The sequence below is a fragment of the Convolutriloba macropyga genome, chromosome 6 (genome assembly GCF_964194025.1).
Source record: "Convolutriloba macropyga chromosome 6, txConMacr16.3, whole genome shotgun sequence".
Classification (NCBI taxonomy): domain Eukaryota; kingdom Metazoa; phylum Xenacoelomorpha; order Acoela; family Convolutidae; genus Convolutriloba; species Convolutriloba macropyga.
In genome coordinates this window covers 21,077,759-21,102,002 of record NC_134473.1, presented here as the reverse complement: position 1 = coordinate 21,102,002, position 24,244 = coordinate 21,077,759, and the positions used below count along the sequence as shown (strand labels likewise).

Here is a 24,244-nt window from a genome sequence, read left to right as displayed (position 1 = left end):
TCTTTAGAGTAAATTCCTGGCTAAGAAAAGCTCTAGAAGCCAAGGCAACTAGTGCATATATCGCACATCCGAACCGCTCAATAAAAGGCTATCACTAGATAAATTTATTCAAAATATATCCGCTAAAAACCGCACAGTGAAACACCAAAATAAGTCTTTGGAAAAATGACAATAATTCATTCCATTTATCTCAAAGATAGATCTCAATATCACCATGAGAATCATATTAAAAAGTCAGTGCGTAACAGTTTGAGAGTATAAAAATACGCGCAAAAGGGGAAAATTGGGCAATCAGGGAGATGAAAAATCTGAAGAGAAGACACATGTCTCGTCAAACAAAGTACAAAAATAAAATTGTCGTCTCATAAACCTAACCAACTGCTCAAAAACAACAGGGCCTAACTCAAGACCTGGTAGCGCAGTGGAAAGCGCGATGGACTTGCAATCCAGATGTTGCAAGTTCGAAACCCGCGGAGGATGAAACATATTACTTCTTGGTACACAATGAATCAAAGTGAGAAAATTTCAGACTTGATACAACGAATTGTAATACTGATTTTCACCTCATCAATAAAAATGAAAAAAATTAACCTTTGTTTGCATCAATTTTGGAGCCGTAGTAGCATAAATAATTAAAATAATAAAAAGTGCCCTAAAATAGCATTGAGAATACAAGATAAACTCACTTGGTTAAATGGAGAAATGATCCGCAAACAACAGGGCCTAGCCCCAGTCGTCGTAGCCCAGTGAAAAGATCGATTGTTTCTGATCCTAATGTCGAGGGTTCAAGTCCCGAGGAGGATGAGACATATTACTTTTTGGTACATAATGAAGCAGAGTGAGAAAGTTTCAAAGTTCATACATCGGAATTGTTTTAATGAAATTTCACCTCACCAAAAAAAGATAAAAAATAACCTCTGTTCGCCTCAATTTTGAAGCAGTAGCGTATAAAATTAAGAAAACAACAAATGCCCTAAAATAGTACTGAAAATACAAGATAAACGTGTCTGGTGAAATGGAGAATTGATCATCAAAAAACGTTGCCTAATTCACAACCTTGTAGAGCAGTCGATTGCGCGTTGGACATCTAATCCAGAAGTCGAGGGTCCGTATACCGCCGGAAAAAGATCAGCAAAAAACGCGACGTAATGCAAGTCCCCCTAGCGCAGTGGATAGCGCGCTGGACTTCTAAGCCGGCATTGGAGGTTTCGATCCCTCCGAGGAGTATACAAAACCATTTCTGGCACACCATTATTTCAAACTGAAAAAAATACAACCTGAAATTATCGGAAATGCATTAAAGAAGTTCAAATCACAATTTATGTTTTGTATTAACATTCAATTTTTCCACTATTATTAAAGTAAAATATAAAAATAAAAAAACCGAATTCCCTAACATATGATTGAGAAAACCAGATCTTAGCTCAGTGGATAGCGCGATGTACATCTAACCCAGATATCTTGGCTTCGAATCGCGCGGAGGGTGATACAAATTACTTTTTAATGTAAAAAATGGAGCACAGGGAGAAAACTTTAAATTTGATACCTCGGAAACGAGTTAACGAATTTTTACCTCACCAACAAAGATGAAAAAGAAAAATTAACCTTTGTTCGCTCCATTAACCTTTGTTAGCAGTAGCATATAAATTTCAAAAAAAAAATATATGCTTTAAAATAGGATTGAGAATACAAAACAAACGTATTTGATGAAATTGAGAAATGATGAGCAAAAACACAGCCTAACTCAAGTCCTCGTAGCGCAGTGCATAGCGCTCAGGACTTCTGAGCCAGAGGGCGAAGTTTCCATTCCCTCCGAGGAGGAAAGAAACAAAAAATGACTAAAAAATAATTCAAAAGGACAACATTTCAGAATACACATATCCGAATTGCATTAAAGAATTTTTAAATCATTAAAAACATCAGTATTAACTTCCGGTCATTCCATTGATATGGCAGCACCATAAAAAAAATAAAAACAAAATTTCCCCAAATTAGATTTAGAAAACCAGATGTGTTTAAGGAAACTGAGAAAAGATCAGCAAAAAAGACCTAAATCAATGCCTCGTAGAGCAGTGGCTAGCGTGATGGATCTCTGATGAAGATGTCGCGGGTTCGAATCCTGCGGAAGATGATACAAATCATTTCTTAGTACATAATGAAGCAAAAGAAAAAAACTTGATGCATCGGAATTGTGTAACGAATTTTCCACTCACCAACAAAGATGAAAAACACAAAATTAACCATCGTTCGCTTTATTATTAGAGGAGCAGAGCAAGAAAATGAGAAGATAATAGATGCCCTAAAACAAGATTGAGAATACATAATAAAAGTCTTTGATGAAATAAAAGATCAGCAAAAAACGTTCCCTAATTCCAGTCCTCGTAACGCAGTGGATAGCGCGCTGGACTTCTAATCCAGAGGTCGCGGGTTCGAATCCAGCCGAGGATGCAACAAAGTTCTTTTTGGTATACAAAGAAGGCAAAATCAGAAAACTTCAATCTGGATACGAAGTAATTCTCTCAACAAATTTTTATCTCACAAAGATGAAAAACAAAAAAATTAACATTTGTTCACTCAATTAATACAGCAGTACCACATGAAGTTCAGACAATAACGAAAGCCCTAAAATAGGATTGAGAGTACAAGATAACCGTGTTTGATGAAAAAGAGAAAAGGTCAGCAAAAAACGCGTCCTATTGCAAGTCCCAGTAGCGTAGTGCATAGCGCTCAGGGCCTCTACGCAAGAAGTCGAGGTTTCAATACCCTCCGAGGAGGATAGAAAGAACTTTTGGCACACAATTATTTCAAAATGACAAAACTTCAGACTGGAATTGTCAGAATTACAGTGGATAGCGCGATGGACTTCTGATCCAGATGTCGCGGGTTCGAATCCTACGTAAGACGATACAAATCACTTTTTAGTACGTGATGAAGCAAAGGAAAAAACTTTAAACTTGATACATGGGAATTGTGTTACGAATTTTCAACTCACCAACAAAGATTAAAAACAAAAGAAATAACCTTCGTTCGCTTCGTTATTAGAGGAGCAGCGCAAAAAATGAGAAAATAACAGATGCCCTAAAACAGGATTGACAATACATAACAAAAGTCTTTGAAGAAATAAAAGATCAGCAAAAAAACGTGGCCTAATTCGAGTCCTCTTAGCGCAGTGGATAGCGCGTTGGACTTCTAATCCAGAGGTCGCGGGTTCGAATCCCGCCGAGGATAAAACAAAGTTCTTTTTGGTACACAAAGAAAGCAAAATCGGAAAACTTCAATCTGGATACATCGTAATTCTTTCAACATATTTATATCTCACAAAGAAGAAAAACAAAAAATTAACGTTTGTTCACTCCATTAATACAGCAATACCACATGAAGTTCAGACAATAACAAAAGCCCTAACATAGGATTGAGAAAACAAGATAACCGTGTTTGATGAAAAGGAGAAAAGATCAGCAAAAAACGCGCCCTAATGCAAGTTCCAGTAGCGCAGTGCATAGCGCTCAGGACCTCTACGCAAGAAGTCGAGGTTTCAATACCCTCCGAGGAGGATAGAAAGAACTTTTGGCGCACAATTATTTCAAAATGACAAAACTTCAGACTGGAATTATCAGAATTACAGTGGATAGCGCGATGGACTTCTGATCCAGATGTCGCGGGCTCGAATCCTACGTACGACGATACAAATCACTTTTTAGTACGTAATGAAGCGAAGGAAAAAACTTTAAACTTGATACATGAGAATTGTGTTAGGAATTTTCAACTCACCAACAAAGATTAAAAACAAAAAAATAACCTTCGTTCGCTTCGTTATTAGAGGAGCAGCGCAAAAAATGAGAAAATAACAGATGCCCTAAAACAGGATTGACAATACATAACAAAAGTCTTTGAAGAAATAAAAGATCAGCAACAAAAACGTGGCCTAATTCGAGTCCTCGTAGCGCAGTGGATAGCGCGTTGGACTTCTAATCCAGAGGTCGCGGGTTCGAATCCCGCTGAGGATAAAACAAAGTTCTTTTTGGTACACAAAGAAAGCAAAATCGGAGAACTTCAATCTGGATACATCGTAATTCTTTCAACATATTTATATCTCACAAAGAAGAAAAACAAAAAATTAACGTTTGTTCACTCCATTAATACAGCAATACCACATGAAGTTCAGACAATAACAAAAGCCCTAACATAGGATTGAGAAAACAAGATAACCGTGTTTGATGAAAAGGAGAAAAGGTCAGCAAAAAACGCGCCCTAATGCAAGTTCCAGTAGCGCAGTGCATAGCGCTCAGGACCTCTACGCAAGAAGTCGATGTTTCAATACCCTCCGAGGAGGATAGAAAGAACTTTTGGCACACAAATATTTCAAAATGACAAAACTTCAGACTGGAATTGTCAGAATTACAGTGTATAGCGCCATGGACTTCTGATCCAGATGTCGCGGGCTCGAATCCTACGTACGACGATACAAATCACTTTTTAGTACGTAATGAAGCGAAGGAAAAATCTTTAAACTTGATACATGAGAATTGTGTTAGGAATTTTCAACTCACCAACAAAGATTAAAAACAAAAAAAAATAACCTTCGTTCGCTTCGTTATTAGAGGAGCAGCGCAAAAAATGAGAAAATAACAGATGCCCTAAAACAGGATTGACAATACATAACAAAAGTCTTTGAAGAAATAAAAGATCAGCAAAAAACGTGGCCTAATTCGAGTCCTCGTAGCGCAGTGGATAGCGCGTTGGACTTCTAATCCAGAGGTCGCGTGTTCGAATCCCGCTGAGGATTAAACAAAGTTCTTTTTGGTACACAAAGAAAGCAAAATCAGAAAACTTCAATCTGGATACATCGTAATTCTTTCAACATATATCTCACAATGATGAAAAACAAAAAAATAACATTTGTTCACTCCATTAATACAGCAATACCACATGAAGTTCAGACAATAACAAAAGCCCTAACATAGGATTGAGAAAACAAGATAACCGTGTTTGATGAAAAGGAAAAAAAGTTAGCAAAAAACGCGCCCTAATGCAAGTTCCAGTAGCGCAGTGCATAGCGCTCAGGGCCTCTACGCAAGAAGTCGAGGTTTCAATACCCTCCGAGGAGGATAGAAAGAACTTTTGGCACACAATTATTTGAAAATGACAAAACTTCAGACTGGAATTGTCAGAATTACAGTGGATAGCGCGATGGACTTCTGATCCAGATGTCGCGGGTTCGAATCCTACGTACGACGATACAAATCACTTTTTAGTACGTAATGAAGCAAAGGAAAAAACTTTAAACTTGATACATGAGAATTTTGTTACGAATTTTCAACTCACCAACAAAGATTAAAAACAAAAAAAAAATAACCTTCGTTCGCTTCGTTATTAGAGGAGGAGCGCAAAAAAATGAGAAAATAACAGATGCCCTAAAACAGGATTGACAATACATAACAAAAGTCTTTGATGAAATAAAAGATCAGCAAAATAAGGTCCCTAATTCGAGTCCTCGAAGCGCAGTGGATAGCGCGCTGGGCTTATAATCCAGAGGGCGCGGGTTCGAATCCCGTCGAGGATGCAACAAAGTTCTTTTTGGTACACAAAAAAAGCCAAATCAGAAAACTTCAATCTGGATACATAGTACTTCTTTCAAGATATTTATATCTCACAAAGATGAAAAACAAAAGTTAACATTTGTTCACTCAATTAATACAGCAGTACCACATGAAGTTCAGACAATAACAAAAGCCCTAAAATAGGATTGAGAGTACAAGATAACCGTGTTTGATGAAAAAGAGAAAAGGTCAGCAAAAAACGCGTCCTATTGCAAGTCCCAGTAGCCTAGTGCATAGCGCTCAGGGCCTCTACGCAAGAAGTCGAGGTTTCAATACCCTCCGAGGAGGACAGAAAGAAATTTTGGCACACAATTATTTCAAAATGACAAAACTTCAGACTGGAATTGTCAGAATTACAGTGGAAAGCGCAATGGACTTCTGATCCAGATGTCGCGGGTTCGAATCCTACGTAAGACGATACAAATCTTTTTATAGTACGTAATGAAGCAAAGGAAAAAACTTTAAACTTGATACATGGGAATTGTGTTACGAAATTTCAACTCACCAACAAAGATTAAAAACAAAAAAAATAACCTTCGTTCGCTTCATTATTAGAGGAGCAGCGCAAAAAAATGAGAAAATAACAGATGCCCTAAAACAGGATTGACAATACATAACAAAAGTCTTTGATGAAATAAAAGATCAGCAAAAAACGTGCCCTAATTCCAGTCCTCGTAGCGCAGTGGATAGCGAGCCAGACTTCTAATCCAGAGGTCGCGTGTTCGAATCCCGCAGAGGATGAAACAAAGTTCTTTTTGGTAAACAAAGAAAGCAAAATCAGAAAACTTCAATCTGGATACATCGTATTTCTTTCAACATATTTATATCTCACAAAGATGAAAAACTAAAAATTAACATTTGTTCACTCCATTAATACAGCAATACCACATGAAGTTCAGACAATAACAAAAGCCCTAACATAGGATTGAGAAAAAAAGATAACCGTGTTTGATGAAAAAGAGAAAAGGTCAGCAAAAAACGCGCCCTAATGCAAGTTCCAGTAGCGCAGTGCATAGCGCTCAGGGCCTCTACGCAAGAAGTCGAGGTTTCAATACCCTCCGAGGAGGATAGAAAGAACTTTTGGCACACAATTATTTGAAAATGACAAAACTTCAGACTGGAATAGTCAGAATTACAGTGGATAGCGCGATGGATTTCTGATCCAGATGTCGCGGGTTCGAATCCTACGTACGACAACACAAATCACTTTTTTAGTACGTAATGAAGCAAAGGAAAAAACATTAAACTTGATACATGAGAATTGTGTTACGAATTTTCAACTCACCAACAAAGATTAAAAACAAAAAAACCTTCGTTCGCTTCGTTATTAGAGGAGCATCGCAAAAAATGAGAAAATAGCAGATGCCCAAAAACAGGATTGAAAATACATAACAAAAGTCTGATGAAATAAAAGATCAGCAAAAAAACGGTCCCTAATTCGAGTCCTCGTAGAGCAGTGGATAGCGCGCTGGACTTCTAATCCAGAGGTCGCGGGTTCGAATCCCGCCGAGGATGAAACAAAGTTCTTTTTGGTACACAAAGAAAGCAAAATCAGAAAACTTCAATCTGGATACATCGTAATTCTTTCAACATATTTATATCTCACAAAGATGAAAAATAAAAAATTAATATTTGTTCACTCCATTAATACAGCAATACCACATGAAGTTCAGACAATAACAAAAACCCTAACATAGGATTGAGAAAACAAGATAACCGTGTTTGATGAAAAGGAGAAAAGGTCAGCAAAAAACGCGTCCTAATGCAAGTCCGAGTAGCGCAGTGCATAGCGCTCAGGGCCTCTACGCAAGAACTCGAGGTTTCAATACCCTCCGAGGAGGATAGAAAGAACTTTTGGCACACAATTATTTGAAAATAACAAAACTTCAGACTGGAATAGTCAGAATTACAGTGGATAGCGCGATGGATTTCTGATCCAGATGTCGCGGGTTCGAATCCTACGTACGACGACACAAATCACTTTTTTAGTACGTAATGAAGCAAAGGAAAAAAGATTAAACTTGATACATGAGAATTGTGTTACGAATTTTCAACTCACCAACAAAGATTAAAAACAAAAAAAACCTTCGTTCGCTTCGTTATTAGAGGAGCATCGCAAAAAATGAGAAAATAGCAGATGCCCAAAAACAGGATTGACAATACATAACAAAAGTCTTTGATGAAATAAAAGATCAGCAAAACAACGGTCCCTAATTCGAGTCCTCGTAGCGCAGTGGATAGCGCGCTGGACTTCTAATCCAGAGGTCGAGGGTTCGAATCCCGCCGAGGATGAAACAAAGTTCTTTTTGGTACACAAAGAAAGCAAAATCAGAAAACTTCAATCTGGATACATCGTAATTCTTTCAACATATTTATATCTCACAAAGATGAAAAATAAAAAATTAATATTTGTTCACTCCATTAATACAGCAATACCACATGAAGTTCAGACAATAACAAAAACCCTAACATAGGATTGAGAAAACAAGATAACCGTGTTTGATGAAAAGGAGAAAAGGTCAGCAAAAAACGCGTCCTAATGCAAGTCCGAGTAGCGCAGTGCATAGCGCTCAGGGCCTCTACGCAAGAACTCGAGGTTTCAATACCCTCCGAGGAGGATAGAAAGAACTTTTGGCACACAATTATTTGAAAATAACAAAACTTCAGACTGGAATTATCAGAATTACAGTGGATAGCGCGATGGACTTCTGATCCAGATGTCGCGGGCTCGAATCCTACGTACGACGATACAAATCACTTTTTAGTACGTAATGAAGCAAAGGAAAAAAACTTAAACTTGATACATGAGAATTGTGTTACGAATTTTCAACTCACCAACAAAGATTGAAAACAAAAAATAACCTTCGTTCGCTTCGTTATTAGAGGAGCAGCGCAAAAAAATGAGAAAATAGCAGATGCCCTAAAACAGGATTGACAATACATAACAAAAGTCTTTGATGAAATAAAAGATCAGCAAAACAACGGTCCCTAATTCGAGTCCTCGTAGCGCAGTGGATAGCGCGCTGGACTTCTAATCCAGAGGGCGCGGGTTCGAATCCCGCCGAGGATGAAACAAAGTTCTTTTTGGTACACAAAGAAAGCAAAATCAGAAAACTTCAATCTGGATACATCGTAATTCTTTCAACATATTTATATCTCACAAAGATGAAAAATAAAAAATTAACATTTGTTCACTCCATTAATACAGCAATACAACATGAAGTTCAGACAATAACAAAGGCCTAACATAGGATTGAGAAAACAAGATGACCGTGTTTGATGAAAGGGAGAAAAGGTCAGCAAAAAACTCGTCCTAATGCAAGTCCCAGTAGCGCAGTGCATAGCGCTCAGGGCCTCTACGCAAGAAGTCGAGGTTTCAATACCCTCCGAGGAGGACAGAAAGAAATTTTGGCACACAATTATTTCAAAATGACAAAACTTCAGACTGGAATTGTCAGAATTACAGTGGATAGCGCGATGGACTTCTGATCCAGATGTCGCGGGTTCGAATCCTACGTAAGACGATACAAATCACTTTTTAGTACGTGATGAAGCAAAGGAAAAAACTTTAAACTTGATACATGGGAATTGTGTTACGAATTTTCAACTCACCAACAAAGATTAAAAACAAAAGAAATAACCTTCGTTCGCTTCGTTATTAGAGGAGCAGCGCAAAAAAATGAGAAAATAGCAGATGCCCTAAAACAGGATTGACAATACATAACAAAAGTCTTTGATGAAATAAAAGATCAGCAAAACAACGGTCCCTAATTCGAGTCCTCGTAGCGCGGTGGATAGCGCGCTGGACTTCTAATCCAGAGGTCGCGGGTTCGAATCCCGCCGAGGATGAAACAAAGTTCTTTTTGGTACACAAAGAAAGCAAAATCAGAAAACTTCAATCTGGATACATCGTAATTCTTTCAACATATTTTTATCTCACAAAGATGAAAAATAAAAAATTAACATTTGTTCACTCCATTAATACAGCAATACAGCATGAAGTTCAGACAATAACAAAGGCCTAACATAGGATTGAGAAAACAAGATGACCGTGTTTGATGAAAGGGAGAAAAGGTCAGCAAAAAACGCGTCCTAATGCAAGTCCCAGTAGCGCAGTGCATAGCGCTCAGGGCCTCTACGCAAGAAGTTGAGGTTTCAATACCCTCCGAGGAGGATAGAAAGAACTTTTGGCGCACAATTAATTTAAAATGACAAAACTTCAGACTGGAATTATCAGAATTACAGTGGATAGCGCGATGGACTTCTGATCCAGATGTCGCGGGTTCGAATCCTACGTACGACGATACAAATCACTTTTTAGTACGTAATGAAGCAAAGGAAAAAACTTTAAACTTGATACATGAGAATTGTGTTACGAATTTTCAACTCACCAACAAAGATTGAAAACAAAAAAATAACCTTCGTTCGCTTCGTTATTAGAGGAGCAGCGCAAAAAAATGAGAAAATAGCAGATGCCCTAAAACAGGATTGACAATACATAACAAAAGTCTTTGATGAAATAAAAGATCAGCAAAACAACGGTCCCTAATTCGAGTCCTCGTAGCGCAGTGGATAGCGCGCTGGACTTCTAATCCAGAGGTCGCGGGTTCGAATCCCGCCGAGGATGAAACAAAGTTCTTTTTGGTACACAAAGAAAGCAAAATCAGAAAACTTCAATCTGGATACATCGTAATTCTTTCAACATATTTATATCTCACAAAGATGAAAAATAAAAAAATAATATTTGTTCACTCCATTAATACAACAATACCACATGAAGTTCAGACAATAACAAAAACCCTAACATAGGATTGAGAAAACAAGATAACCGTGTTTGATGAAAAGGAGAAAAGGTCAGCAAAAAACGCGTCCTAATGCAAGTCCGAGTAGCGCAGTGCATAGCGCTCAGGGCCTCTACGCAAGCAGTCGAGGTTTCAATACCCTCCGAGGAGGATAGAAAGAACTTTTGGGACACAATTATTTGAAAATGACAAAACTTCAGACTGGAATTGTCAGAATTACAGTGGATAGCGCGATGGACTTCTGATCCAGATGTCGCGGGTTCGAATCCTACGTACGACGATACAAATCACTTTTTAGTACGTAATGAAGCAAAGGAAAAAACTTTAAACATGATACATGAGAATTGTGTTACGAATTTTCAACTCACCAACAAAGATTAAAACAAAAAAACAACCTTCGTTCGCTTCGTTATTAGAGGAGCAGCGCAAAAAAATGAGAAAATAGCAGATGCCCTAACACAGGATTGACAATACATAACAAAAGTCTTTGATGAAATAAAAGATCAGCAAAACAACGGTCCCTAATTCGAGTCCTCGTAGCGCAGTGGATAGCGCGCTGGACTTCTAATCCAGAGGTCGCGGGTTCGAATCCCGCCGAGGATGAAACAAAGTTCTTTTTGGTACACAAAGAAAGCAAAATCAGAAAACTTCAATCTGGATACATCGTAATTCTTTCAACATATTTATATCTCACAAAGATGAAAAATAAAAAAATAATATTTGTTCACTCCATTAATACAACAATACCACATGAAGTTCAGACAATAACAAAAACCCTAACATAGGATTGAGAAAACAAGATAACCGTGTTTGATGAAAAGGAGAAAAGGTCAGCAAAAAACGCGTCCTAATGCAAGTCCGAGTAGCGCAGTGCATAGCGCTCAGGGCCTCTACGCAAGCAGTCGAGGTTTCAATACCCTCCGAGGAGGATAGAAAGAACTTTTGGGACACAATTATTTGAAAATGACAAAACTTCAGACTGGAATTGTCAGAATTACAGTGGATAGCGCGATGGACTTCTGATCCAGATGTCGCGGGTTCGAATCCTACGTACGACGATACAAATCACTTTTTAGTACGTAATGAAGCAAAGGAAAAAACTTTAAACATGATACATGAGAATTGTGTTACGAATTTTCAACTCACCAACAAAGATTAAAACAAAAAAACAACCTTCGTTCGCTTCGTTATTAGAGGAGCAGCGCAAAAAAATGAGAAAATAGCAGATGCCCTAACACAGGATTGACAATACATAACAAAAGTCTTTGATGAAATAAAAGATCAGCAAAACAACGGTCCCTAATTCGAGTCCTCGTAGCGCAGTGGATAGCGCGCTGGACTTCTAATCCAGAGGTCGCGGGTTCGAATCCCGCCGAGGATGAAACAAAGTTCTTTTTGGTACACAAAGAAAGCAAAATCAGAAAACTTCAATCTGGATACATCGTAATTCTTTCAACATATTTTTATCTCACAAAGATGAAAAATAAAAAATTAACATTTGTTCACTCCATTAATACAGCAATACAACATGAAGTTCAGACAATAACAAAGGCCTAACATAGGATTGAGAAAACAAGATGACCGTGTTTGATGAAAAGGAGAAAAGGTCAGCAAAAAACGCGTCCTAATGCAAGTCCCAGTAGCGCAGTGCATAGCGTTCAGGGCCTCTACGCAAGAAGTTGAGGTTTCAATACCCTCCGAGGAGGATAGAAAGAACTTTTGGCGCACAATTAATTTAAAATGACAAAACTTCAGACTGGAATTATCAGAATTACAGTGGATAGCGCGATGGACTTCTGATCCAGATGTCGCGGGTTCGAATCCTACGTACGACGATACAAATCACTTTTTAGTACGTAATGAAGCAAAGGAAAAAACTTTAAACTTGATACATGAGAATTGTGTTACGAATTTTCAACTCACCAACAAAGATTGAAAACAAAAAAATAACCTTCGTTCGCTTCGTTATTAGAGGAGCAGCGCAAAAAAATGAGAAAATAGCAGATGCACTAAAACAGGATTGACAATACATAACAAAAGTCTTTGATGAAATAAAAGATCAGCAAAACAACGGTCCCTAATTCGAGTCCTCGTAGCGCAGTGGATAGCGCGCTGGACTTCTAATCCAGAGGTCGCGGGTTCGAATCCCGCCGAGGATGAAACAAAGTTCTTTTTGGTACACAAAGAAAGCAAAATCAGAAAACTTCAATCTGGATACATCGTAATTCTTTCAACATATTTATATCTCACAAAGATGAAAAATAAAAAAATAATATTTGTTCACTCCATTAATACAACAATACCACATGAAGTTCAGACAATAACAAAAACCCTAACATAGGATTGAGAAAACAAGATAACCGTGTTTGATGAAAAGGAGAAAAGGTCAGCAAAAAACGCGTCCTAATGCAAGTCCGAGTAGCGCAGTGCATAGCGCTCAGGGCCTCTACGCAAGCAGTCGAGGTTTCAATACCCTCCGAGGAGGATAGAAAGAACTTTTGGGACACAATTATTTGAAAATGACAAAACTTCAGACTGGAATTGTCAGAATTACAGTGGATAGCGCGATGGACTTCTGATCCAGATGTCGCGGGTTCGAATCCTACGTACGACGATACAAATCACTTTTTAGTACGTAATGAAGCAAAGGAAAAAACTTTAAACATGATACATGAGAATTGTGTTACGAATTTTCAACTCACCAACAAAGATTAAAACAAAAAAACAACCTTCGTTCGCTTCGTTATTAGAGGAGCAGCGCAAAAAAATGAGAAAATAGCAGATGCCCTAACACAGGATTGACAATACATAACAAAAGTCTTTGATGAAATAAAAGATCAGCAAAACAACGGTCCCTAATTCGAGTCCTCGTAGCGCAGTGGATAGCGCGCTGGACTTCTAATCCAGAGGTCGCGGGTTCGAATCCCGCCGAGGATGAAACAAAGTTCTTTTTGGTACACAAAGAAAGCAAAATCAGAAAACTTCAATCTGGATACATCGTAATTCTTTCAACATAATTAAATCTCACAAAGATGAAAAAAAAATTAATATTTGTTCACTCCATTAATACAGCAATACCACATGAAGTTCAGACAATAACAAAAACCCTAACATAGGATTGAGAAAACAAGATAACCGTGTTTGATGAAAAGGAGAAAGGGTCAGCAAAAAACGCGTCCTAATGCAAGTCCTAGTAGCGCACTGCATAGCGCTCAGGACCTCTACGCAAGACGTCGAGGTTTCAATTCCCGCCGAGGAGGATAGAAAGTACATTTGGCACACAATTATTTCAAAACGACAGAACTTCAGACTGGAATTATAAGAATTCCAGTGGATAGCGCGATGGACTTCTGATCCAAATGTCGCGGGTTCGAATCCTACGTACGACGATACAAATCACTTTTTAGTACGTAATGAAGCAAAGGAAAAAACTTTAAACTTGATACATGAGAATTGTGTTACGAATTTTCAACTCACCAACAAAGATTGAAAACAAAAAAATAACCTTCGTTCGCTTCGTTATTAGAGGAGCAGCGCAAAAAATTGAGAAAATAGCAGATGCCCTAAAACAGGATTGACAATACATAACAAAAGTCTTTGATGAAATAAAAGATCAGCAAAACAACGGTCCCTAATTCGAGTCCTCGTAGCGCAGTGGATAGCGCGCTGGACTTCTAATCCAGAGGTCGCGGGTTCGAATCCCGCCGAGGATGAAACAAAGTTCTTTTTGGTACACAAAGAAAGCAAAATCAGAAAACTTCAATCTGGATACATCGTAATTCTTTCAACATATTTATATCTCACAAAGATGAAAAATAAAAAAATAATATTTGTTCACTCCATTAATACAACAATACCACATGAAGTTCAGACAATAACAAAAACCCTAACATAGGATTGAGAAAACAAGATAACCGTGTTTGATGAAAAGGAGAAAAGGTCAGCAAAAAACGCGTCCTAATGCAAGTCCGAGTAGCGCAGTGCATAGCGCTCAGGGCCTCTACGCAAGCAGTCGAGGTTTCAATACCCTCCGAGGAGGATAGAAAGAACTTTTGGGACACAATTATTTGAAAATGACAAAACTTCAGACTGGAATTGTCAGAATTACAGTGGATAGCGCGATGGACTTCTGATCCAGATGTCGCGGGTTCGAATCCTACGTACGACGATACAAATCACTTTTTAGTACGTAATGAAGCAAAGGAAAAAACTTTAAACATGATACATGAGAATTGTGTTACGAATTTTCAACTCACCAACAAAGATTAAAACAAAAAAACAACCTTCGTTCGCTTCGTTATTAGAGGAGCAGCGCAAAAAAATGAGAAAATAGCAGATGCCCTAACACAGGATTGACAATACATAACAAAAGTCTTTGATGAAATAAAAGATCAGCAAAAAAACGGTCCCTAATTCGAGTCCTCGTAGCGCAGAGGATAGCGCGCTGGACTTCTAATCCAGAGGTCGCGGGTTCGAATCCAGCCGAGGATGAAACAAAGTTCTTTTTGGTACACAAAGAAAGCAAAATCAGAAAACTTCAATCTGGATACATCGTAATTCTTTCAACATAATTATATCTCACAAAGATGAAAAAAAAATTAATATTTGTTCACTCCATTAATACAGCAATACCACATGAAATTCAGACAATAACAAAAACCCTAACATAGGATTGAGAAAACAAGATAACCGTGTTTGATGAAAAGGAGAAAGGGTCAGCAAAAAACGCGTCATAATGCAAGTCCTAGTAGCGCACTGCATAGCGCTCAGGACCTCTACGCAAGACGTCGAGGTTTCAATTCCCGCCGAGGAGGATAGAAAGTACATTTGGCGCACAATTATTTCAAAATGACAGAACTTCAGACTGGAATTATAAGAATTCCAGTGGATAGCGCGATGGACTTCTGATCCAGATGTCGCGGGTTCGAATCCTACGTACGACGATACAAATCACTTTTTAGTACGTAATGAAGCAAAGGAAAAAACTTTAAACATGATACATGAGAATTGTGTTACGAATTTTCAACTCATCAACAAAGATTAAAACAAAAAAATAACCTTCGTTCGCTTCGTTATTAGAGGAGCAGCGCAAAAAAATGAGAAAATAGCAGATGCCCTAAAACAGGATTGACAATACATAACAAAAGTCTTTGATGAAATAAAAGATCAGCAAAAAAACGGTCCCTAATTCGAGTCCTCGTAGCGCAGTGGATAGCGCGCTGGACTTCTAATCCAGAGGTCGCGGGTTCGAATCCCGCCGAGGATGAAACAAAGTTCTTTTTGGTACACAAAAAAAGCAAAATCAGAAAACTTCAATCTGGATACATCGTAATTCTTTCAACATAATTATATCTCACAAAGATGAAAAAAATTAATATTTGTTCACTCCATTAATACATCAATACCACATGAAGTTCAGACAATAACAAAAACCCTAACATAGGATTGAGAAAACAAGATAACCGTGTTTGATGAAAAGGAGAAAAAGTCAGCAAAAAACGCGTCCTAATGCAAGTCCGAGTAGCGCAGTGCATAGCGCTCAGGGCCTCTACGCAAGAAGTCGGTTTCAATACCCTCCGAGGAGGATAGAAAGAACTTTTGGCACAAAATTATTTGAAAATGACAAAACTTCAGACTGGAATTGTCAGAATTACAGTGGATAGCGCGATGGATTCTGATCCAGATGTCGCGGGTTCGAATCCTACGTACGACGATACAAATCACTTTTTAGTACGTAATGAAGCAAAGGAAAAAACTTTAAACATGATACATGAGAATTGTGTTACGAATTTTCAACTCATCAACAAAGATTAAAACAAAAAAATAACCTTCGTTCGCTTCGTTATTAGAGGAGCAGCGCAAAAAAATGAGAAAATAGCAGATGCCCTAAAACAGGATTGACAATACATAACAAAAGTCTTTGATGAAATAAAAGATCAGCAAAAAAACGGTCCCTAATTCGAGTCCTCGTAGCGCAGTGGATAGCGCGCTGGACTTCTAATCCAGAGGTCGCGGGTTCGAATCCCGCCGAGGATGAAACAAAGTTCTTTTTGGTACACAAAAAAAGCAAAATCAGAAAACTTCAATCTGGATACATCGTAATTCTTTCAACATAATTATATCTCACAAAGATGAAAAAAATTAATATTTGTTCACTCCATTAATACATCAATACCACATGAAGTTCAGACAATAACAAAAACCCTAACATAGGATTGAGAAAACAAGATAACCGTGTTTGATGAAAAGGAGAAAAAGTCAGCAAAAAACGCGTCCTAATGCAAGTCCGAGTAGCGCAGTGCATAGCGCTCAGGGCCTCTACGCAAGAAGTCGGTTTCAATACCCTCCGAGGAGGATAGAAAGAACTTTTGGCACAAAATTATTTGAAAATGACAAAACTTCAGACTGGAATTGTCAGAATTACAGTGGATAGCGCGATGGATTCTGATCCAGATGTCGCGGGTTCGAATCCTACGTAAGACGATACAAATCACTTTTTAGTGCGTAATGAAGCAAAGGAAAAAACTTTAAACTTGATACATGAGAATTGTGTTACGAATTTTCAACTCACCAACAAAGATTAAAAACAAAAAAATAACCTTCGTTCGATTCGTTATTAGAGGAGCAGCGCAAAAAAATAAGAAAATAGCAGATGCCCTAAAACAGGATTGACAATACATAACAAAAGTCTTTGATGAAATAAAAGATCAGCAAAAAACGATCCCTATTTCGAGTCCTCGTAGCGCAGTGGATAGCGCGCTGGACTTCTAATCCAGAGGGCGCGGGTTCGAATCCCGCCGAGGATGAAACAAAGTTCCTTTTGGTACACAAAGAAAGCAAAATCAGAAAACTTCAATCTGGATACATCGTAATTCTTTCAACATATTTATATCTCACAAAGATGAAAAATAAAAAATTAATATTTGTTCACTCCATTAATACAGCAATACCACATGAAGTTCAGACAATAACAAAAACCCTAACATAGGATTGAGAAAACAAGATAATCGTGTTTGATGAAAAGGAGAAAAGGTCAGCAAAAAACGCGTCCTAATGCAAGTCCGAGTAGCGCAGTGCATAGCGCTCAGGGCCTCTACGCAAGAAGTCGAGGTTTCAATACCCTCCGAGGAGGATAGAAAGAAGTTTTGGCACACAATTATTTGAAAATGACACAACTTCAGACTGGAATTGTCAGAATTACAGTGGATAGCGCGATGGACTTCTGATCCAGATGTCGCGGGTTCGAATCCTACGTAAGACGATACAAATCACTTTTTAGTACGTAATGAAGCAAAGGAAAAAACTTTAAACTTGATACATGAGAATTGTGTTACGAATTTTCAACTCACCAACAAAGATTAAAAACAAAAAAATAACCTTCGTTCGCTTCATTATTACAGGAGCAGCGCAAAAAAAATGAGAAAATAACAGATGCCCTAAAACAGGATTGACAATACATAACAAAAGTCTTTGATGAAATAAAAGATCAGCAAAAAAACGATCCCTAATTCGAGTCCTCGTAGCGCAGTGGATAGCGCGCTGGACTTCTAATCCAGAGGTCGCGGGTTCGAATCCCGCCGAGGATGAAACAAAGTTCGTTTTGGTACACAAAGAAAGCAAAATCAGAAAACTTCAATCTGGATACATCGTAATTCTTTCAACATATTTATATCTCACAAAGATGAAGAATAAAAAATTAATATTTGTTCACTCCATTAATACAGCAATACCACATGAAGTTCAGACAATAACAAAAACCCTAACATAGGATTGAGAAAACAAGATAACCGTGTTTGATGAAAAGGAGAAAAGGTCAGCAAAAAACGCGTCCTAATGCAAGTCCGAGTAGCGCAGTGCATAGCGCTCAGGGCCTCTACGCAAGAAGTCGAGGTTTCAACACCCTCCGAGGAGGATAGAAAGAACTTTTGGCACACAATTATTTGAAAATGACAAAACTTCAGACTGGAATTGTCAGAATTACAGTGGATAGCGCGATGGACTTCTGATCCAGATGTCGCGGGTTCGAATCCTACGTAAGACGATACAAATCACTTTTTAGTACGTAATGAAGCAAAGGAAAAAACTTTAAACTTGATACATGAGAATTGTGTTACGAATTTTCAACTCACCAACAAAGATTAAAAACAAAAAAATAACCTTCGTTTGCTTCGTTATTAGAGGAGCAGCGCAAAAAAATGAAAAATAGCAGAAGCCCTAAAACAGGATTGACAATACATAACAAAAATCTTTGATGAAATAAAAGATCAGCAAAAAACGGTCCCTAATTCGAGTCCTCGTAGCGCAGTGGATAGCGCACTGGACTTCTAATCCAGAGGTCGCGGGTTCGAATCCCGCCGAGGATGAAACAAAGTTCTTTTTGGTACACAAAGAAAGCAAAATCAGAAAACTTCAATCTGGATACTTCGTAATTCTTTCAACATATTTATATCTCACAAAGATGAAAAATAAAAAATTAATATTTGTTCACTCCATTAATACAGCAATACCACATGAAGTTCAGACAATAACAAAAACCCTAACATAGGATTGAGAAAACAAGATAACCGTGTTTGATGAAAAGGAGAAAAGGTCAGCAGAAAACGCGTCCTAATGCAAGTCCGAGTAGCGCAGTGCATAGCGCTCAGGGCCTTTACGCAAGAAGTCGAGGTTTCAATACCCTCCGAGGAGGATAGAAAGAACTTTTGGCACACAATTATTTGAAAATGACAAAACTTCAGACTGGAATTGTCAGAATTACAGTGGATAGTGCGATGGACTTCTGATCCAGATGTCGCGGGTTCGAATACTACGTAAGACGATACAAATCACTTTTTAGTACGTGATGAAGCAAAGGAAAAAACTTTAAACTTGATACATGGGAATTGTGTTACGGATTTTCAACTCACCAACAAAGATTAAAAAAAAACCTTCGTTCGCTTTGTTATTAGAGGAGCAGCGCAAAAAAATGAGAAAATAGCAGATGCCCTAAAACAGGATTGACAATACATAACAAAAGTCTTTGATGAAATAAAAGATCAGCAAAAAAACGGTCCCTAATTCGAGTCCTCGTAGCGCAGTGGATAGCGCGCTGGACTTCTAATCCAGAGGTCGCGGGTTCGAATCCCGTCGAGGATGAAACAAAGTTCTTTTTGGTACACAAAGAAAGTAAAATCAGAAAACTTCAATCTGGATACATCGTAACTCTTTCAACATATTTATATCTCACGAAGATGAAAAATAAAAAATTAATATTTGTTCACTCCATTAATACAGCAATACCACATGAAGTTCAGACAATAACAAAAACCCTAACATAGGATTGAGAAAACAAGATAACCGTGTTTGATGAAAAGGAGAAAAGGTCAGCAAAAAACGCGTCCTAATGCAAGTCCGAGTAGCGCAGTGCATAGCGCTCAGGGCCTCTACGCAAGAAGTCGAGGTTTCAATACCCTCCGAGGAGGATAGAAAGAACTTTTGGCACACAATTATTTGAAAATGACAAAACTTCAGACTGGAATAGTCAGAATTACAGTGGATAGCGCGATGGACTTCTGATCCAGATGTCGCGGGTTCGAATCCTACGTAAGACGATACAAATCACTTTTTAGTACGTAATGAAGCAAAGGAAAAAACTTTAAACTTGATACATGAGAATTGTGTTACGAATTTTCAACTCACCAACAAAGATTAAAAACAAAAAAATAACCTTCGTTCGCTTCATTATTAGAGGAGCAGCGCAAAAAAATGAGAAAATAACAGATGCCCTAAAACAGGATTGACAATACATAACAAAAGTCTTTGATGAAATAAAAGATCAGCAAAAAACGGGCCCTAATTCGAGTCCCCGTAGCGCAGTGGATAGTGCGCTGTACTTCTAATCCAGAGGTCGCGGGTTCGAATCCCGCCGAGGATGAAACAAAGTTCTTTTTGGTACACAAAGAAAGCAAAATCAGAAAACTTCAATCTGGATACATCGTAATTCTTTCAACAAATTTATATCTCACAAAGATGAAAAACAAAAAATTAACATTTGTTCACTCCATTAATACAGCAATACCACATGAAGTTCAGACAATAACAAAAGCCCTAACATAGGATTGAGAAAACAAGATGACCGTGTTTGATGAAAGGGAGAAAAGGTCAGCAAAAAACGCGTCCTAATTCAAGTCCCAGTAGCGCAGTGCATAGCGCTCAGGGCCTCTACGCAAGAAGTCGAGGTTTCAATACCCTCCGAGGAGGATAGAAAGAACTTTTGGCGCACAATTATTTCAAAATGACAAAACTTCAGACTGGAATTATCAGAATTACAGTGGAAAGCGCGATGGACTTCTGATCCAGATGTCGCGGGTTCGAATCCTACGTAAGACGATACAAATCACTTTTTAGTACGTAATGAAGCAAAGGAAAAAACTTTAAACTTGATAACTCGGAATTGTGTCACGAATTTTCAACTCACCAACAAAGATTAAAAACAAAAAAATAACCTTCGTTCGCTTCATTATTAGAGGAGCAGCGCAAAAAAATGAGAAAATAACAGATGCCCTAAAACAGGATTGACAATACATAACAAAAGTCTTTGATGAAATAAAAGATCAGCAAAAAAACGGGCCCTAATTCGAGTCCCCGTAGCCCAGTGGATAGTGCGCTGGACTTCTAATCCAGAGGTCGCGGGTTCGAATCCCGCCGAGGATGAAACAAAGTTCTTTTTGGTACACAAAGAAAGCAAAATCAGAAAACTTCAATCTGGATACATCGTAATTCTTTCAACATATTTATATCTCACAAAGATGAAAAATAAAAAATTCACATTTGTTCACTCCATTAATACAGCAATACAACATGAAGTTCAGACAATAACAAAAGCCCTAGCATAGGATTGAGAAAACAAGATGACCGTGTTTAATGAAAGGGAGAAAAGGTCAGCAAAAAACGCGTCCTAATGCAAGTCCCAGTAGCGCAGTGCATAGCGCTCAGGGCCTCTACGCAAGAAGTTGAGGTTTCAATACCCTCCGAGGAGGATAGAAAGAACTTTTGGCGCACAATTATTTCAAAATGACAAAACTTCAGACTGGAATTATCAGAATTACAGTGGATAGCGCGATGGACTTGTGATCCAGATGTCGCGGGTTCGAATCCTACGTAAGACGATACAAATCACTTTTTAGTACGTAATGAAGCAAAGGAAAAAACTTTAAACTTGATACATCGGAATTGTGTCACGAATTTTCAACTCGCCAACAAAGATTAAAAACAAAAAAATAACCCTCGTTCGCTTCATTATTAGAGGAGCAGCGCAAAAAAAATGAGAAAATAACAGATGCCCTAAAACAGGATTGACAATACATAACAAAAGTCTTTGATGAAATAAAAGATCAGCAAAACAACGGTCCCTAATTCGAGTCCCCGTAGCGCAGTGGATAGTGCGCTGGACTTCTAATCCAGAGGTCGCGGGTTCGAATCCCGCCGAGGATGAAACAAAGTTCTTTTTGGCACACAAAGAAAGCAAAATCAGAAAACTTCAATCTGGATACATCGTAATTCTTTCAACATATTTATATCTCACAAAGATGAAAAATAAAAAATTAACATTTGTTCACTCCATTAATACAGCAATACCACATGAAGTTCAGACAATAACAAAAGCCCTAACATAGGATTGAGAAAACAAGATGACCGTGTTTGATGAAAGGGAGAAAAGGTCAGCAAAAAACGCGTCCTAATGCAAGTCCCAGTAGCGCAGTGCATAGCGCTCAGGGCCTCTACGCAAGAAGTCGAGGTTTCAATACCCTCCGAGGAGGATAGAAAGAACTTTTGGCGCACAATTATTTCAAAATGACAAAACTTCAGACTGGAATTATCAGAATTACAGTGGATAGCGCGATGGACTTCTGATCCAGATGTCGCGGGTTCGAATCCTACGTAAGACAATACAAATCACTTTTTAGTACGTAATGAAGCAAAGGAAACAACTTTAAACTTGATACATCGGAATTGTGTCACGAATTTTTAACTTGCCAAAAGATTAAAAACAAAAAAATAACCTTCGTTCGCTTCATTATTAGAGGAGCAGCGCAAAAAAATGAGAAAATAACAGATGCCCAAAAACAGGATTGACAATACATAACAAAAGTCTTTGATGAAATAAAAGATCAGCAAAAAAACGGGCCCTAATTCGAGACCCCGTAGCCCAGTGGATAGTGCGCTGGACTTCTAGTCCAGAGGTCGCGGGTTCGAATCCCGCCGAGGATGAAACAAAGTTCTTTTTGGTACACAAAGAAAGCAAAATCAGAAAACTTCAATCTGGATACATCGTAATTCTTTCAACATATTTATATCTCACAAAGATGAAAAATAAAAAATTAACATTTGTTCACTCCATTAATACAGTAATACAACATGAAGTTCAGACAATAACAAAGGCCTAACATAGGATTGAGAAAACAAGATGACCGTGTTTGATGAAAGGGAGAAAAGGTCAGCAAAAAACGCGTCCTAATGCAAGTCCCAGTAGCGCAGTGCATAGCGCTCAGGGCCTCTACGCAAGAAGTTGAGGTTTCAATACCCTCCGAGGAGGATAGAAAGAACTTTTGGCGCACAATTCTGATAAGTTGAGGTTTCAATACCCTCCGAGGAGGATAGAAAGAACTTTTGGCGCACAATTCTGATAATTCCAGTCTGAAGTTTTGTCATTTTAAAAACTTCAGACTGGAATTATCAGAATTACAGTGGATAGCGCGATGGACTTCTGATCCAGATTTCGAGGGTTCGAATCCTACGTAAGACGATACAAATCACTTTTTAGTACGTAATGAAGCAAAGGAAAAAACTTTGAACTTGATACATCGGAATTGTGTTACGAATTTTCAACTCACAAACGAAGATGAAAAACAAAAAAATAACCTTCGTTCGCTTCATTATTACAAGAACAGCGCAAAAAAATGAGAAAATAACAGATGCCCTAAAACAGAATTGAAAATACATTATAAAAGTCTTTGATGAAATAAAAGATCAGCAAAAAACGTGCCCTAATTCGAGTCCTCGCAGCGCAGTGGATAGCGCGCTGGACTTCTAATCCAGAGGTCGAGGGTTCGAATCCCGCCGAGGTTGAAACAAAGTTCTTTTAGATACACAAAGAAAGCAAAATCAGATAATTTCAATCTGGATACATCGTAATTCTTTCAACATACTTTTATCTAAGAAAAGATGAAAAACAAAAAATTAACATTTGTTCACACCATTAATACCGCAGACCCTCATGAAGTTCAGACAATAACGAAAGCCCTAAAATAGGATTGACAGTACAAGATAACTGTGTTTGATGAAAAGGAGAAAAGGTCAGCAAAAAACGCGTCCTAATGCAAGTCCCAGTAACGCAGTGCATAGCGCTCAGGACCTCTACGCAAGAAATCGAGGTATCAATTATCAGAAAAACAGTGGATAGCGCGGAGGACTTCTGATCCAGATGTCGCGGGTTCGAATCCCGCTGAGGATGATACAAATTTCTTTTTGGTACACAAAGAAAGCGAAATCAGAAAATTTCAATCTGATATCGTAATTTCTTCAACAAACTTTTATCTAAAAAAAAATGAAAAAAAAATTAACATTGGTTCACTCCAATAATACAGCAGTACCGCAAAAAGTTCAGACAAAAACAAAAGCCCTAAAATAGGACTGAGAATGCAAAATAACTGTGTTTGATGAAAAGGAGAAAACGCCAGCAAAAAACGCGTCCTAATGCAGGTCCTAGTAGCGCAGTACATAGCGCTCAGGACCTCTACGCGAGAAGTCGAGGTTTCAATTTCCCCCGAGGAGGATAGAAAGAACTTTTGGCGCACAATTATT

The 24,244-nt window shown here is 38.1% G+C and overlaps 1 protein-coding gene and 27 non-coding genes across 30 annotated transcripts in view; 27 read left to right on the top strand and 1 right to left on the bottom strand.

Annotated features, from left to right (window-relative positions):
* The window catches only part of LOC142341565 (dynein axonemal heavy chain 7-like), a 193,840-nt gene that overhangs the window by 50,826 nt on the left and 118,770 nt on the right, over positions 1 to 24,244 (bottom strand). The window lies entirely within an intron of this gene.
* Positions 2,376 to 2,448, top strand: Trnar-ucu (transfer RNA arginine (anticodon UCU)). The gene has a single exon. It is a non-coding gene; the product is annotated as a tRNA-Arg (tRNA).
* Trnar-ucu (transfer RNA arginine (anticodon UCU)) lies at positions 3,156 to 3,228 on the top strand. Its single transcript has one exon. It is a non-coding gene; the product is annotated as a tRNA-Arg (tRNA).
* Trnar-ucu (transfer RNA arginine (anticodon UCU)) lies at positions 3,935 to 4,007 on the top strand. The gene has a single exon. It is a non-coding gene; the product is annotated as a tRNA-Arg (tRNA).
* Trnar-ucu (transfer RNA arginine (anticodon UCU)) lies at positions 4,714 to 4,786 on the top strand. The gene has a single exon. It is a non-coding gene; the product is annotated as a tRNA-Arg (tRNA).
* Trnai-uau (transfer RNA isoleucine (anticodon UAU)) lies at positions 5,491 to 5,563 on the top strand. The gene has a single exon. It is a non-coding gene; the product is annotated as a tRNA-Ile (tRNA).
* Positions 7,043 to 7,115, top strand: Trnar-ucu (transfer RNA arginine (anticodon UCU)). Its single transcript has one exon. It is a non-coding gene; the product is annotated as a tRNA-Arg (tRNA).
* On the top strand, positions 7,820 to 7,892 carry Trnar-ucu (transfer RNA arginine (anticodon UCU)). Its single transcript has one exon. It is a non-coding gene; the product is annotated as a tRNA-Arg (tRNA).
* Trnar-ucu (transfer RNA arginine (anticodon UCU)) lies at positions 8,598 to 8,670 on the top strand. The gene has a single exon. It is a non-coding gene; the product is annotated as a tRNA-Arg (tRNA).
* On the top strand, positions 9,377 to 9,449 carry Trnar-ucu (transfer RNA arginine (anticodon UCU)). The gene has a single exon. It is a non-coding gene; the product is annotated as a tRNA-Arg (tRNA).
* Positions 10,155 to 10,227, top strand: Trnar-ucu (transfer RNA arginine (anticodon UCU)). Its single transcript has one exon. It is a non-coding gene; the product is annotated as a tRNA-Arg (tRNA).
* On the top strand, positions 10,933 to 11,005 carry Trnar-ucu (transfer RNA arginine (anticodon UCU)). Its single transcript has one exon. It is a non-coding gene; the product is annotated as a tRNA-Arg (tRNA).
* Trnar-ucu (transfer RNA arginine (anticodon UCU)) lies at positions 11,711 to 11,783 on the top strand. The gene has a single exon. It is a non-coding gene; the product is annotated as a tRNA-Arg (tRNA).
* Positions 12,489 to 12,561, top strand: Trnar-ucu (transfer RNA arginine (anticodon UCU)). The gene has a single exon. It is a non-coding gene; the product is annotated as a tRNA-Arg (tRNA).
* Trnar-ucu (transfer RNA arginine (anticodon UCU)) lies at positions 13,267 to 13,339 on the top strand. The gene has a single exon. It is a non-coding gene; the product is annotated as a tRNA-Arg (tRNA).
* Positions 14,043 to 14,115, top strand: Trnar-ucu (transfer RNA arginine (anticodon UCU)). Its single transcript has one exon. It is a non-coding gene; the product is annotated as a tRNA-Arg (tRNA).
* Trnar-ucu (transfer RNA arginine (anticodon UCU)) lies at positions 14,821 to 14,893 on the top strand. The gene has a single exon. It is a non-coding gene; the product is annotated as a tRNA-Arg (tRNA).
* On the top strand, positions 15,596 to 15,668 carry Trnar-ucu (transfer RNA arginine (anticodon UCU)). Its single transcript has one exon. It is a non-coding gene; the product is annotated as a tRNA-Arg (tRNA).
* On the top strand, positions 16,366 to 16,438 carry Trnar-ucu (transfer RNA arginine (anticodon UCU)). The gene has a single exon. It is a non-coding gene; the product is annotated as a tRNA-Arg (tRNA).
* Positions 17,136 to 17,208, top strand: Trnar-ucu (transfer RNA arginine (anticodon UCU)). Its single transcript has one exon. It is a non-coding gene; the product is annotated as a tRNA-Arg (tRNA).
* Positions 17,916 to 17,988, top strand: Trnar-ucu (transfer RNA arginine (anticodon UCU)). The gene has a single exon. It is a non-coding gene; the product is annotated as a tRNA-Arg (tRNA).
* On the top strand, positions 18,693 to 18,765 carry Trnar-ucu (transfer RNA arginine (anticodon UCU)). Its single transcript has one exon. It is a non-coding gene; the product is annotated as a tRNA-Arg (tRNA).
* Positions 19,465 to 19,537, top strand: Trnar-ucu (transfer RNA arginine (anticodon UCU)). The gene has a single exon. It is a non-coding gene; the product is annotated as a tRNA-Arg (tRNA).
* Trnar-ucu (transfer RNA arginine (anticodon UCU)) lies at positions 20,243 to 20,315 on the top strand. Its single transcript has one exon. It is a non-coding gene; the product is annotated as a tRNA-Arg (tRNA).
* Trnar-ucu (transfer RNA arginine (anticodon UCU)) lies at positions 21,022 to 21,094 on the top strand. Its single transcript has one exon. It is a non-coding gene; the product is annotated as a tRNA-Arg (tRNA).
* Trnar-ucu (transfer RNA arginine (anticodon UCU)) lies at positions 21,802 to 21,874 on the top strand. The gene has a single exon. It is a non-coding gene; the product is annotated as a tRNA-Arg (tRNA).
* On the top strand, positions 22,579 to 22,656 carry Trnar-ucu (transfer RNA arginine (anticodon UCU)). Its single transcript has one exon. It is a non-coding gene; the product is annotated as a tRNA-Arg (tRNA).
* Trnar-ucu (transfer RNA arginine (anticodon UCU)) lies at positions 23,437 to 23,514 on the top strand. The gene has a single exon. It is a non-coding gene; the product is annotated as a tRNA-Arg (tRNA).